Raw genomic sequence first — 14,161 nt, forward strand, 5'->3', positions numbered from 1 at the left:
AGGGTGGTTGGACATGTTTACATTTCTACCAACCGGGAGTTAGGATTCTCTTTTGGCCACATTCATGCTAGCATCTGATACTGTTTGTATGCTTGATAATGGCCATTCTAACTGGAGCTTGATGATCCTCATTGTATTGGTTTACATTTCCTCTACGGCCAGAGGGATTGAGCATTTCTTGATGTGTCTGGTGGCCATTTTTACTTCTGAAAAGATTCTATTTAGCTCCTTTGCCCATTTGTTAATTGGGTTGTTGATTCTTTAAAGGTTTAGTTTCTTGAGGGTTCTCTTTATATTCTGGATATTAGGCCATTGTCTGAAGTATGAATGGTAAAATTTTTCTCCCATTCCACAAACTGTCTTTTTTTTTTTTTGCCAGTCCTGGGCTTGAGCTCAGGGCCTGAGCACTGTCCTTGGACTTTCTCTTTCTCAAGGCCAGAGCTCTCTACCACTTGAACCTCAGCACCACTTCCAGCTTTTTTCTATGCATGTGGTATGGAGGAACCAAACCCGGGTCTTCGTGCAAGCACTCTGTCACTAAGGCAAACTCCCAGCCCCATAGACTTTTTAAATTATTAGTTACGTCTTTTGCTGTGCAGAAACTTCTTAGTTTGAAGAAGTTCAATTTGTCAATTCTTTCTTTGATTGACGGACCCCTGGAACCTTACTCACAAAGTTCTTACCTGTGCTAAGAAGTTCTAATGTTCCTCTTCCTTATTGCGGTAGTTTCATTGTTTTAGGACCTACATTTTCTGACCAAGAGATCTAATAACAATCACATCAATGGTATAATACTTCATACTAATTTGACACACTAGCTTTTATACATTTATTTTTACATGTATTCTCTTATTGAAAATTTCTCCCAGCTGACCTCTTAGGCAGATAATAAAGCAGACTTGGAGGGGTTTAATGACTGCCTGAAGTTTCATGGTTCTCCAGGGGCAGAGTACAGACCCCTGCTTTCTTCTCATCCTGTCTTAAATTATTTCTCATTCATTACCTTAATGGCTTTAGATGTGGTCAATTTTATCAGTGAGAAGAAACTTTTCTCTGTGCTTGGAGAAAATTGCCTTTTCTCTTTGCAAGGTCTTTTTTCTTTTTGAAGTATACCTGCAGAACCATGGAAGCTTGGAAAGGCTGTGTACTCTGGGTTCAGAAGCTACACCCTGGGAGAAATGTGATAATGCAGGCCCAAGGCAGTGGCTGTTACCATGGATTCCAGTTGGACTCAGCTGCATGGGGAGGATGGAGAGCCAGTTGTGGGATACCAGCCTCCGTAGGGGTGACGTCCTGATATCATGGCTCTAAGTAACACTTCGGAAAGCCACAGCATGGAGGTTCAGAGGCATTGTAAGTGAGCACAGACATGGCGATGAAGTATTTTTAAAAATATGTTATTGTCAGGGTGATGTGTAGAGGGGTCACAGTTCCATTTGTCAGGTAGTAAGTACAATACTTCTCGAACATTGATATCCCTTCCCATGTTTTTCTCCCACTTTCCCTCCCTCCACCCCCTCCCAAGTTGTAATGTTCATTTCAAACATATTGTCTTGTGACTATCGCTGTCACCCTGGTTCACCCTTTGTCTTCGTCTCATCATCTTGTTTCTAAAAATATGAAACACTTCACGAATTTGCCTATCATCCTCGTACCGGGGCCATGCAAATCTCTGTATCGTTCCAATGTTAGTATACGTGCTGCTGCAGTGAGCACTGGTGATGAAATATTATACTGGGGCCAGCTGACAGCAGCTGGGAGCAGTAATCCCAGGATGACGATTCAGAGGACATTCTTGGCTACTGTCAGGCATAGCATCAGTGGAGGACTCAGACCACAGGGTGGGAGTTGTTCTCAACAGGTGTGTGGGTTTGCTGATTCTTGGCCAGACAGGAGGGGGATGCTCTGTGTGTTTGCTGTCTGGGACTATGTCAGCAGTACTGTGGTATTACACCCTCCGTGAAGCATCTTTATTGGTCTCTAGTAAGAAGGTTGCTGTGATGAATGGGGCCTAGTCTAGAACAGGACTCTAGGAAAGTCCTTGACACCTGATCTATCCCAAGTACTTTTTCAGTGAGGAGGGCAACAATTATTAATGTGATAGAAATATTGCTCTAATGACAGATCAAGGAGATTCTATGACACCATTTGTTTCTAAATTGAGAGGTATGAGGACTGGCCACTTCTGAAAAGGCTCCAATTTAAAATAACTTAGTCTCGAAAATGTAAAAAGGAAGATAAAATAAAAAAGAAGCTAGGTGTGGTGGCTCACATCTGTAATCCTAGCTACTCAGGAGGCTGAAATCTGAGGATCAGAGTTCAAAGGCTGCCCAGGCACAGAAGGATCTGAGACTCTTATCTCTAATTAACCTCTAGAAAACAGGAAGTGGGGCTTGGCTCAAGGGTAGGGTGAAGAGCTCAGGGACAGAGCCCAGGCCAAGTTCAAGCCCCATGATCCACAGAAAGAAAAAGAATAAAAGAAATAGATTAAGAAGAAAAAGATAATGTCGCTATAGAATTGAAGGCATTACACAATCAACAATATTTTCAACTAGCAATCAGATTATATTCCCATCATAGGTTCATTTTGATCTTGTGTAATTAGTGTTGATTTAGGGCAGTTGTATGTTTTCAGCACACCTTCTTGTAGATTAAACAAGTCCTGGAAATCTGTCCTAAGTGTGACCGAAAAGCTTTTCAAGTGAGATAAGCTTGAAAGTCTGTTCTTTAAATTATCAGTAACTTTAGTTCATGGCAGAGTATTTGTCATGACATTTCAGGAATGACCTTTTGGTTTCGAGACAAATTCTAGCTTCTAGCAGAGCCTTCCAGCAAGCAGAAATGGTGTGTAGATGACAGGAACTGAAGGACAGCCATAATAACCAAATGCAACAGAATGGGGGAAGTAAAGTTCTCATATATGTGTGTGTGTGTATAAAAGTGTATGTTCTATCAGTGGGTATATATATATATATATATATATATATATATATATATATATCGCACAGTAATGGTAAAGGGCTTTAGTATATTTCCCTGAGGACAAGAACAGATTGTGGACAGTGAGGACATTGTTAAATGTCAAGAACCCACTGATAGAACATACACTTTCTGAGATGTTTTTGCGAGTATTAGTCAGTTGCCTGTATACACTTGACCTAGGGGAGGCTGAGAATCTCTTCTGACTGGAAATGTTGTTGTGATAGTTATTGCAATAAAGTTCAGATCATTAAGAAATAGGAACATGCCAAAAAAACCTTAATTATTTGTAGAATTTTTCTGTCACTCTCTGTCTCTGTCTGTCTTCCTGTCTGTCTGTCTGTCTCTCTCAGTACTCATGTTGAAAAGGTTTCAGTTTAAAATAACTTAGTTGTAAAAATATAAAAAAGAAGATAAAATAAAAAAGAAGCAGAGCACAGTGGCGCATGCCTGTAATCCAGCTACTCAGGAGGCGGGGATCTGAAGATCAAGCTCCAATGCCAGCCCGGGCAAGTAACCTGAGCCTCATGTTTACTAGGTAGGTGTTTCACCACCTGAACCACATCTCTAGATCTTTTTGCTTTACATTATTTTTCAGATACAGTCTCATGATTTAGTCCACAGCCATGCACAGACCATAATTCTCATGGGTATGCCTTGCTTATAGCCTAGATCACCAGTTCATTTCCTTTCTTCCTGGATGACATGGAACAATAATCATCATGATATCTGTCTCCTGAGTGGCTGCCAAAGGCTACAGGCATAAGCTATTCCATGGTTGGTCAGTGTATTTCTTTTTCATATATATGATAAAAATTAAGAATATGTACTTTCTTGGGAGGCTCAACAGTGTAAAGGACATCTGACATTTGTTCATTCATTCTAAATTTTAGATCTGAGCTGGGAATCAGTGGTTTTTGCTTTACTTGTAGCTACTACAAAGGCTAAAATCTGAGGATTGAGGTTCAAAGCCAGCCCAGGAAGGAAAATCCAGGAGATTATAATTTCTCTCTCTCTCTCTCTCTCTCTCTCTCTCTCTCTCTCTCTCTCTCTCTCTCTCTCTCTCTCTCTCTCTCTCTCTCTCTCTCTCTCTCTCTCTCTCTCTGTCTCTCTCTCTCTCTCTCTCTCTCTCTCTCTCTCTCTCTCTCTCTCTCTCTCTCTGTCTCTCTCTCTCTCTCTCTCTTTTGGGCAGTCCTGGGACTTGAACCTGAGCACTGTCCTTGGGCTTTCTCAAAGCTAGTGCTCTACCACTTGAGCCACAGAACCACTTCTGGCTTTTTCTACATATGTTGTATTGTGGAATTGAGCCCTGGTCTTTGTGCATGCTAGGCAAGCACTCTACCACTAGCCCTAATTCCCAGACCCTATAATTTTTAATTACTCACCAAAAAGTAAAAGTTGAAGTATTGATCAAGTGGTAGAGCACCAGACTTGGGAGAAAAAGCTAAGAGAAAGAGCCCAGGCCTTCAGTTCAAGCTCTACTATTCCTCCACCCCCCGAAAAAATTGGATCCAATTCCTAGGAGTCAAAATAAAAACTTTAATGGATGGAAGCATTGTTCAAATGGTACAGTGATATCTTAGCAAGCATTGAGTTCAATCCCCAGAACTGAAAAATAATATATGCATGTATACATGCATACATGTATATATACACATCTGCATACAGGCATATATACATTTCTACATACATATGGTTTATACATATGTATATATACATGTATGTGGTTTAATATAGAACCACTCTTGGTTATTTTAGAATAATAAATGCTCATGAAATAATATGTATTTAGTATTTATTAAAATAAGTTTAAAATATTTTGAAATGTAAATAGAAGATTCTACCAGAATGTTGGTGAAACTTAAGTCATTCACAAATAAAGAACTTTAATTTTTGCTGGGTGTGGTGGCTCACACTTGTAATCTTAGCTACTGAGGGGGCTGAGATCTGAGGATCGAGGTTCAAAGCCAGCCTGGGCACTAAAGTACTTGAGACTCTTATTTCCAATTAACTACTGTGGCTCCAGGGGTAGGGCAGTAGCCTTGAACTGAAGAGCTCAGGGACAGTGCCAGACTCCAATCCCGACAAGCAAAAAAAAAAAAAAGAATTTTATGGGGCCAGGAGTTTGGCCTAGTGGTAGAGTGCTTGCCTAGCATGCACGAAGACCCGGGTTCAATTCCTCGGTACCCCACATATATAGCAAAAAGCCAGCAGTGGTGCTGAGGCTCAAGTTGTAGAGTGCTAGCTTTGAGAAAGTCCAAGGACTGTACTCAAGCCCAGGACTGGCAAAAAAAAAGAAAAGAATTTTATTTTTTGAAGTTTTAAGATAACCAAAAATTTGTTATGAAGCCAACACAGGTTAAGAAGATGATTGTGGTAAAATATAATATTTCTGCTAGGTAAACAGGTCACAGGCTTTGCTCTGTATTCTAACACATTTGTTTGTTTGTTTTTTTATGGTTATGAAGCTTAAACTCATGCTCTTCCTGAGAAATTTTGCTCAAGGCTGGCACTGTTCTATTTTAAGCCACAGTGCCACTTGCAGTTTTTTGGTGGTTAATTGGAGGTAAGAGTCTCACAAACCGTCCTGCTGGGGCTGGCTTTGAACCATGATCCTCAGATCTCCTAGCTCCCGAGTTAGCTAGAATTACAGGTATGAGCCACTGACACCCAGCTCAGTTGATCATTTTTAACAAGGAAGGGAGAAAACCAATTCTTCTTTTGGTTTGATATGATACTTGGAAATAAATTTTCATGAGTCACTTTTATGTTTATTCATTATCTCTTGAATAAGCTTTACAAAGCTGTGGGAACTTGTCAAAATTCAATAATATTTTAAGGTTACTTTCTTCTCTTTCACAGATTTATGTAAGACAAACCAAGGTAAACAAGTTGCCAATTCCCTTGTTTTTAAAACTCTTTGTAACTTTTTCTTTCCACTCAGGTTTTGTCTTTCACAACAATCTTTCATATTCTGGAACTGAGACTCCAGTCTCTTTGAATAGTGACATCTCTTGTTCAGGTCCAATTCTGTATCATTATTTCACTCTCTTATCATAGTAACAAAATTCATGAGAATTTTCATGTTATATGACTAACTTTTGAAAGAAACTGGGGCTGGGATGAAGTCGGGCATACTAAAACTGTGAAGCTCACAACCGCAAATCATTTTCTAAAGCCCCGCACCTTTAAATCTTCTTAAATTGACAACACATCAGCATGTCCCCAGGGAGAAGCAGACGTATCCTTCTTATAGAGCATAAAAACAAGAAGCAAAAGCACATATACTTCAAATAGCAAGCAATATTTTAGTGTTTTATGTAGAAAGTTTTGAGCTATCCCAGAATTATTTAACTCAGTGTGATATTAAGTCCTTAGTAAGCTAAAGATTATGGTGCATTTCTGTTGGTCATATTACCACATCTAAATGTTGTCAAAAATATTTGTCATGATTATGATTTAATTTACAACAGGAAACTTTGGTTTTTCTCAATGTAAAACACAATGAAGGAGTAATGTGAACTCGTCTGATCTGTAAACCAGATCAAAAAGTTAATCTCAATATTATGGAAATAAAATATAAATTTTTATTATACAAATCAGAGAAAAGACATGTTTGTTTTGCTTAAACTGAAGTTGATAAGCTGATTTATTTCACAAATCATATTTTTGTAAATGGATTTTGACATAGAAAAACCAAGCTGGGTTTAAACTTTCTGTTTAAAAATAAGGGACTCTGTGATTTAATTCATCTTACTCATAGGCATGTGAACTGAAGCATATAGTTTCTGATCTACAGTGCCAACTATATGTACAAAGATGGTCAGTTTGAAGTTCAGAGTTGCTCTTCTTGCCAATGAGCAATCAAGGTTTTCTTAATTAATTTGAGTTCAAATGCAGCCCAACAGTTCAACAGAAACGACTTAAAAAATCCCTCTGATTCTATGTTACCACTAATGTGGCAAATAGAATTTCTATTATAGATTTGGCAGTGGTCACTAGTGGTGAGATTGTCCGTTAGAGCTGTCAATAATACAGAGTACTTGTCATCCTTGTGCAGAGCAAACACAACAAACAGTCTCCAACAAATATACAAACCAACAGCTAGAGTCAGCAAATTTTATGTTCTCCTGATCTTGTCACTCCCTGTCATGGACAGGCAGAGACGTGCCTGACTTAGGCTGTTTTAGAGGCACATTTAGGCAAGGAAGTTTAGTGTCAAGATTGGGCATCCTGAGTATTTCTTTGACTTCTCCAAAATAGTTAGAGGATAACTTTAAAAAATTAAAATTATGATTCGCATATACAGTTATAAAATGAACCTCTGCTAAGATTAGAATCAATTCCTTAATGGAGCCAGTGAAATAGTCAAGTTCAGTCTCCAGCAATATTCATGATTTATTTTTCATTAATTTACTCTTCTTCTTTCACAATTTTACTTGCTAATTTGTTTTATGTTTAGTTTATATGTCATAGTGTCTGTAATCAATGCCGAGAAAACTTCAAAATGATCCTGTGTCTGTCTCATTCTAAGATCACAGTTTTCCAAATTTTTTGAGTAGTTGTTAATTTTCTGATTATGTCTTCAACCTAGCACTCCACCATTCTATGTCCTTTAAGTATTACAGATAAGGCCTACATCTAGAACTTGTCAGTTGTCATTGTAATGATGTCCATTATACAGACAATGACCTCTGTGGGTCATTTAATTTCTGATGTAAATGTTCACTAGCTCTGTCATTCTACCCCTGTAAGCTGATTCTACTGACCTCACAAAGATAGCAAAAAGGAAGATTTCAAAGAGAAGACTAGTACCTTGGTTTTTTTTTGTATAATGAATATATAAGGAATCTATACCATATATATGAACATATAAACAAGAAAAAACTAAAAAAAATTTTCTTTGGCAAGTTGTAAGTGTGCAAAGAGGGTACTTTGAAAATCTACATGATGAATGGTTTTAAACCTGAATTCTTAGAGGGGGCTCTTAATCATAGGGTGTGTGTGTGTATGTGTGTGTGTGTGTGTGTGTGTGTGTGTGTGTGTGTGTGTTTGGAGGCAATTTTGAAATATTTTTATGATTCCTATCCTGATTCTTAAAATGGCTTATAAACCAGAGATAGATAAGGTTGCAATAGTGAAAGAATTTGTTTTGATAAAGCAAAAATCAACATAGTGGTTTAATAGGAAAATAATTATCCCTGATAGTCAAAAGCTTTTTCAATACAAATTAGTTGGTATCAAAACTCTCTAAAGGAGAACATAAGACCCATTTTTACATAGTAAGAAAGTTCAAATAGCACACATAGTCTCTGTTCAGCATTAAGTCTAAAAAATTGAGATATAAAGAGCTACCAGCAGTAACTCTAACTATTCAGAAAAGTGGAGATCAGGAAGACTGAAGTTTGAGGACAGCTAAGGCAAAAATTAGTGAAAACCTATCTCAGTCAATAAAGGTGGATTTGTCTCAGTCGGTAAAGGTGGCATGCACCTGCAATCCAAGCTCAAGAAGAGGATTACAGCCCAAGCCAGCTCAGGCATAAACGCAGGATCCAATTCAAAAACTGAGAGCATAAAGGACTGAGTGTGTGACTCAAGTGGAAGAGCACCTGTTAGTGCAAGGGCCTAAGTTCAACTACCAGTGCCACCCATACAGAAACAAACAAGAAATACAAAGAGCTATTTAAAGTGTCCGTTCCTGGGAACTCTCACATTCGTACTTTTCCCACACCAAAAGTTCTACTGGTGAGCTGTCAGGTGCTGGTTGAGTGCATGTGGGTTGTAGAGCCATTCATTAGCTGACAAGGAACTCTGTCTAGTGTCAGGCATGCCTAAGGCTCCCTTCCCTAGCTTATCCTCTCTTCTGTTCTGACAGCTCCAAAATAGAGTTTATTTCCAGCATTTAATGGATTTGTCATAAACCTTAATTGAATCTTCCAGATAAAAGAAATTTAGGACAACTTCAATAGTCTAGCTTGTAGCCTTACTAGATTCCTCAATCTTGGTGCTGAAGAGATGGGCTGGGATAATTGCAAATCATCCTTATCGGGCCAATTCTGTAAATCCCCTTTCCATCTTTCTAAATGTTCAGACTTAGTATTTTAGGAAGAAGAAAGTCTTTTAGGAAAAAAGAATCTGTAACAGGAGGATTGAATCCTGTAATCATTTTTTTCCCTGAAACAATATTAACTAACATGTAGTAATAAAGTATATTGTTAGGATGGATATGATTTAGATAAAATGTTTCTTGCAAATAGATTTTCTTTTTGGAATAGAAGCTAATCTATTTAAATTTATCTTTATTAATTTGCTTTTCATGGGTAAAATAGTAAGGCATACAAGTTGCTGATTTTGTAATTATGTAAACTTTTAAAATTGGGCAGAGTATTGGTATTAATCACCTGCCATTTTATTTGTCAGGATCAACTATCCGATCAAATATTTTATGTACTGGCAGAAGACACTTTTATTCATGTGCTAGGATCTCACATGCATATCAAAGAGCAACTTCATCTAAAAACCGAGTACAGTCTATTATTTCTTTCCTTTGGTTGATATTTTTCTGATCGAGTAGGAAAACTAGAAGAAACATAAGAGTTTATAAAATGAGCTATTTCTATATAGCAACTTGTTTAGTCAGTGTTAAAAATTTGGGGTATAATCAAATCAGTTGTCTTTTTGGCAGTTCTTTCTGAAGTCATATTATGCTAAAGTGAGATTTCTGGGAAATCAGGGAAACATTGTAGAGTCATGGTCATTTTCTTGCAAAACAGAGGGGATTGATGTGGAAAATTGATACTTAAGGATATAGGGCTATTTTGTTCTTATTTATGACTTTCTGAATAGGCAATTTTATTAGCGTCTCTGTGCTTCAAGCAAAACAGTAGTGATGTAAAACATTCCATTTTGAGAGCTTCTCTTGATGTTTAAAAAAATTATATAGCAAAGTTTCAGTACTTTATGTATGGTTTAAAATTAGATTCCTAACTTTACAATTGAGACATCCCGTTTCTCTCCTTTGCTCATTTTGCATACTTAGTTTTCATTTTTGAGTTTTTATGTTCCCTTCAGAGCTATTGAAGTTCCCCCCTTAAGAAATAGAGTTAAAATTATAAATTAGTAAGACTTATTTCTGGGTTGATATGCTTACCTTGACTAATGTAGAAATTATCTCATTGGTCTCTATGATAAATGAATCACATGATCTATATTCATCTCACTACATAAGTGTTTCTTTTATTAGGCTGTAGCTTTCTTAAGAGCAGATAATGTATTTTAAAATCTTCATATTTTCAACAGGAACATATATCTGGTCCACTGTAATATTTAGTGCTCATTGATTATCTGAACAAATAAATGGATAAAGAAACAAGTACTAATAGCAATGATTATGCCTTCAGAAATTAAGTTGAGGTAGATAACCATGTTGCTATAAACCCAGAAAAAGAATCTGTCTTTAATTTTTAGTTCCTAAATTATGAAAACATTTCTATTAGAGTAAATTCAAGCATATTTGTAAGCTCAAAAGACCTAGAGAATGTTGAAAACAATGACATAATTTATTCTGAGTAACAATAAATAAAAAAATGAGTTAGGTTTTAAACATACTGACAAGATTATTTGATTTCACAAATACAAAATATAATTGTTATTGTCTTTTACTAGGTGAATGTGGATGGTTTAGGGTTACAGGAACAATGCACTCTAACAGAGGGTTGAGTCAACAGAGTTCACTCTGTTGCAGGGGTTCAACCCTCTGTTAACAAAAGATTAACCAACAGGGAAGTCCATTATTTTTCATAATTTGCAGTCCAGAGGCATTACTGGTTTCAGATATCAACAGAGTCATAAGAATCCTGTTTTCTTCAGTCTTTCCAGTCTGTGATAGTCAACACTAACTTTATCTGAAAATATTTTCTCTTAGGCTCACCAGCCACGAGCTATAGTTTTGTGTTTGTCCAAAAGCGGAACTTGAAAAACATGGGTGAAGTTGAGGGAGGTAGGGGAGAAGAATGGAAGGGGTGACATAGATCAAGATGTGCTGTACTCATGCGTAGGCATGTTGAATTAAAGCCCTTTGTACAACTACTTAAAGATGATAAGATTTTTTTTTAATCTAAAAGAACTACATATTTTATTGGCTTCTATTCTTAAGAGCCAGGGAAACAGAGTTACCCCCAAAGTATAATCTGTCATATTTTATTGGCTATTGACTATTCCAGAAGCAGTAATTATAAACAGGAAGGGCCTGGTTTAGAGATTTTTCACTCCTAGATGCAATTTAGCATCATAGGGAGACTTGAAAACAAATAACAATGCTTAGGTCACACTGGACATTAATTGACTGAGACTATATGGGTGTATCTGAGACAAGCACATTCATCAGTAGCCTCAAGGTTATTGTCACACACACACACACACACACACACACACACACACACACATGTGCGCGCACACGTACACACAGTGAGGACTCAGTTGCCAACCTGGGATGGATTGTGGCCATCATCACCATGGCTACTTCTGTACACAGGAAGAGCTTTCATCTCCTACAACTGTAAACAAAGAGAGAATTACATTCTCTCACCCAGCTTGCAGCTTCCCCTGGTGACTACCAGGCTGCCTGTAAGACAGCTGACCAAAGTTAGAATCCCTGAACTGTGAAGATGATTAGATAGAGCAAGAATTAAATGTAGGTCTTTGCTTGTTTCAGCAAAGAATGTTAAATTGGGCCAATCAGTCAAGGATATCCCCAAAAGATTTCCTCAAAATTTATTCTCTCTTTTCCCATTTGGGGAATATTAAGGATTTAGGCCAAATCTTCAGATAATCTCATTAGTCCTTCCTTTTGGTCCTACATTCTCTTCTAGCTGAGAAAGGTAATAGGCGTGAACTTAGTTGTTAGAGTTGGTCACCTAACACTAGTTCTGTAACTTCTCTGGGCCTTATTTCAGGCAGTGGATAAAACTGGTACAGCAACTCTTAGGGGAGAATTATTTCACAGTTTTAATTTAGTTTATGAAAGAAAAATACAGTAAGACTCAGAAATGGGGCTGATAATAATGATCTGATCTTCATTTTGTTGGTGGCAAATAGCTGTGGACAATTGGAACCTGAACAACATAGTAGTTCATCCTTTCTCTCTTGAACCTTTCTTGTCAAGACCTCCCATGCATCTGTTATATATGTCTCTCTCTATCTCTGTCTTTCTCTCTCTTTCCTTTTATTTTGGCTAGGATACTTTTGTCTGTCCACATGATTTCCTTTAATTTCTGTACCTAATTCAAATCATATATAACAATGAGATTCTTCTACCAGTTTAATTATATTTACAATATTTACCTTTCCTTCCTTCCTTCCTTCCTTCCTTCTTTCCTTCCTTCCTTCCTTCCTTCCTTCCTTCCTTCTTTCCTTCCTTCCTTCCTTCCTTTCTTCCTTTTTCTTTCTGTGGGTCATGGGGCTTGAACTCGGCTTGAGTGCTGTCCCTGAGCTCTTCAGCTCAAGGCTACCACCCTACCCTTGAGCCAAGCCCCACTTCCCATTTTCTAGATGTTAATTGGAAATAAAAGTCTCAGGTCCTTTTGTGCCTGAGCTGGCTTTGAACCTTGGTCATCAGATCTCAGCCTCCTGAGTAGCTAGGATTACAGGAATGAGCCACCTGGTTGGTTTTTTACTAATTTTTTCTTACTCTGATTCTGTCATAGGACTTGAATAAGTGATTTTTTTTGTCTTTAACCATGCTTATATACCAACACATGAAATGTTTTCTTTTTCATGAAATGTTTTATTGTTTGTTACACAGACCAAACACTTTCAGGTTGACTTGACAATTTTCATGTTATATTCGAAGAGATTCCCCATGCTTAAAAACGTTGAGGGCTTTTTAAAATCATTACTGAAACAATAGACATGTCAATTTGAAAAGAAATCTATGAAAAGCATGACTACCTTTTTCCAGAGAACTTTCCTTCCTCCTTCTGAACAGTATCTTTCACTCCCTGGAGTCTCTAGTGCTCTCTTGCTCCTGGGTGTTCTCAGCCTTAATTCCCTTTACTTAACTACCTTCTAACTGCCCAGTCTCACTTTAGCTTCTGTTTTCCATATAAATAGCCTTCTTTGTCTGACCTCTCATGTCTGGATGAGGCATCCCTTCTACTCATTTTTTTTTTTTTTGTAGCATGATTAGACCACACAGTTATGTGTCTCCCCTCTGGACTCTGTACTTAGACAGGGAATCATTGTGGTACTGTTATGGGGTCCGGATTGGCGAGTGATGAGACCACTGCAGTCACGATCAGGAATGGAAAAGATGTTTTATTGAGCGAGAAATGGCTGATGCATCGGGATGACAGCCGAGGTCGGGATCTCAGGGTGCCACGCAAGGCTGTCTCTGTGGGCTCCTTTTAACCCTGAAAACCACGGGAACTCCCCCTTCTGCCTAATTAGAGTATTTTGCTTATTTCTTGGAAATCTAGAAAACAAGGCAGGAAACAGGTCAGAAACCATTTGGTAGACAGTAGGAGTTGCCTCCTGAGAAGGCTTCAGGTATGGAGCAGAACAAAGCAAGTTCGGCCACTACAATCACCTTAGGCCAGGCTGCATAAAATCATAGAATAGGAGAACAATACAGACTTTTTCTGGTAAAGGATATGGCTCGGTACCTTCTGAAAAATACCTAGTCAGCTAACATCTTACAAGACTGGGTCATACAGAGCAAAACAGATTGAGAACAAGTACCAATTCAAACCAAGTTTAAGCAAGTATGGCTACAGAGCTTTATGGTAGGGGGCTAATTGGAAAACTTTTAGCGCCAGTCAATCGAATAATATTGACATTACAAATAATATTGCAATCCTAAAAATTGGAACCAATTAAGACAACAACTTGTTTACCTCACTTCAGTACAATAGCTAGCTAGCATACACAGTTCAGACTTGGTCCGTATTAAATTGAAGCCCTGTTTCTTCTCATAGCTACAGGAATACAGGAGGCAGACAGAATTGAAAGTAAAGGATCATATATCTTTAGCATATTCTTTGTTCTTAGATTTACTTACTCAAGATTACTACTAATATTATTTTTAAAATAGCATTTTTGTTTAATGCTATAAAACTTATATTTTGCTTAGCTTTTAGAATAAGTAGTTTTCTTTCATTGTTTCGGTAGGTGTTTTTATTGCTCT

The 14,161-nt window shown here is 37.6% G+C and overlaps 1 non-coding gene across 1 annotated transcript; it reads right to left on the bottom strand.

Moving 5' to 3' along the window:
- Positions 1-1,612: 1,612 nt before the first annotated feature.
- LOC150055062 (U6 spliceosomal RNA) lies at positions 1,613-1,716 on the bottom strand. The gene has a single exon (XR_016537752.1). It is a non-coding gene; the product is annotated as a U6 spliceosomal RNA (small nuclear RNA).
- Positions 1,717-14,161: the final 12,445 nt, after the last annotated feature.

Source organism: Megascapheus bottae, chromosome 14, assembly GCF_031878675.1.
Source record: "Megascapheus bottae isolate mThoBot1 chromosome 14, mThoBot2.hap1, whole genome shotgun sequence".
NCBI classification, from domain to species: domain Eukaryota; kingdom Metazoa; phylum Chordata; class Mammalia; order Rodentia; family Geomyidae; genus Megascapheus; species Megascapheus bottae.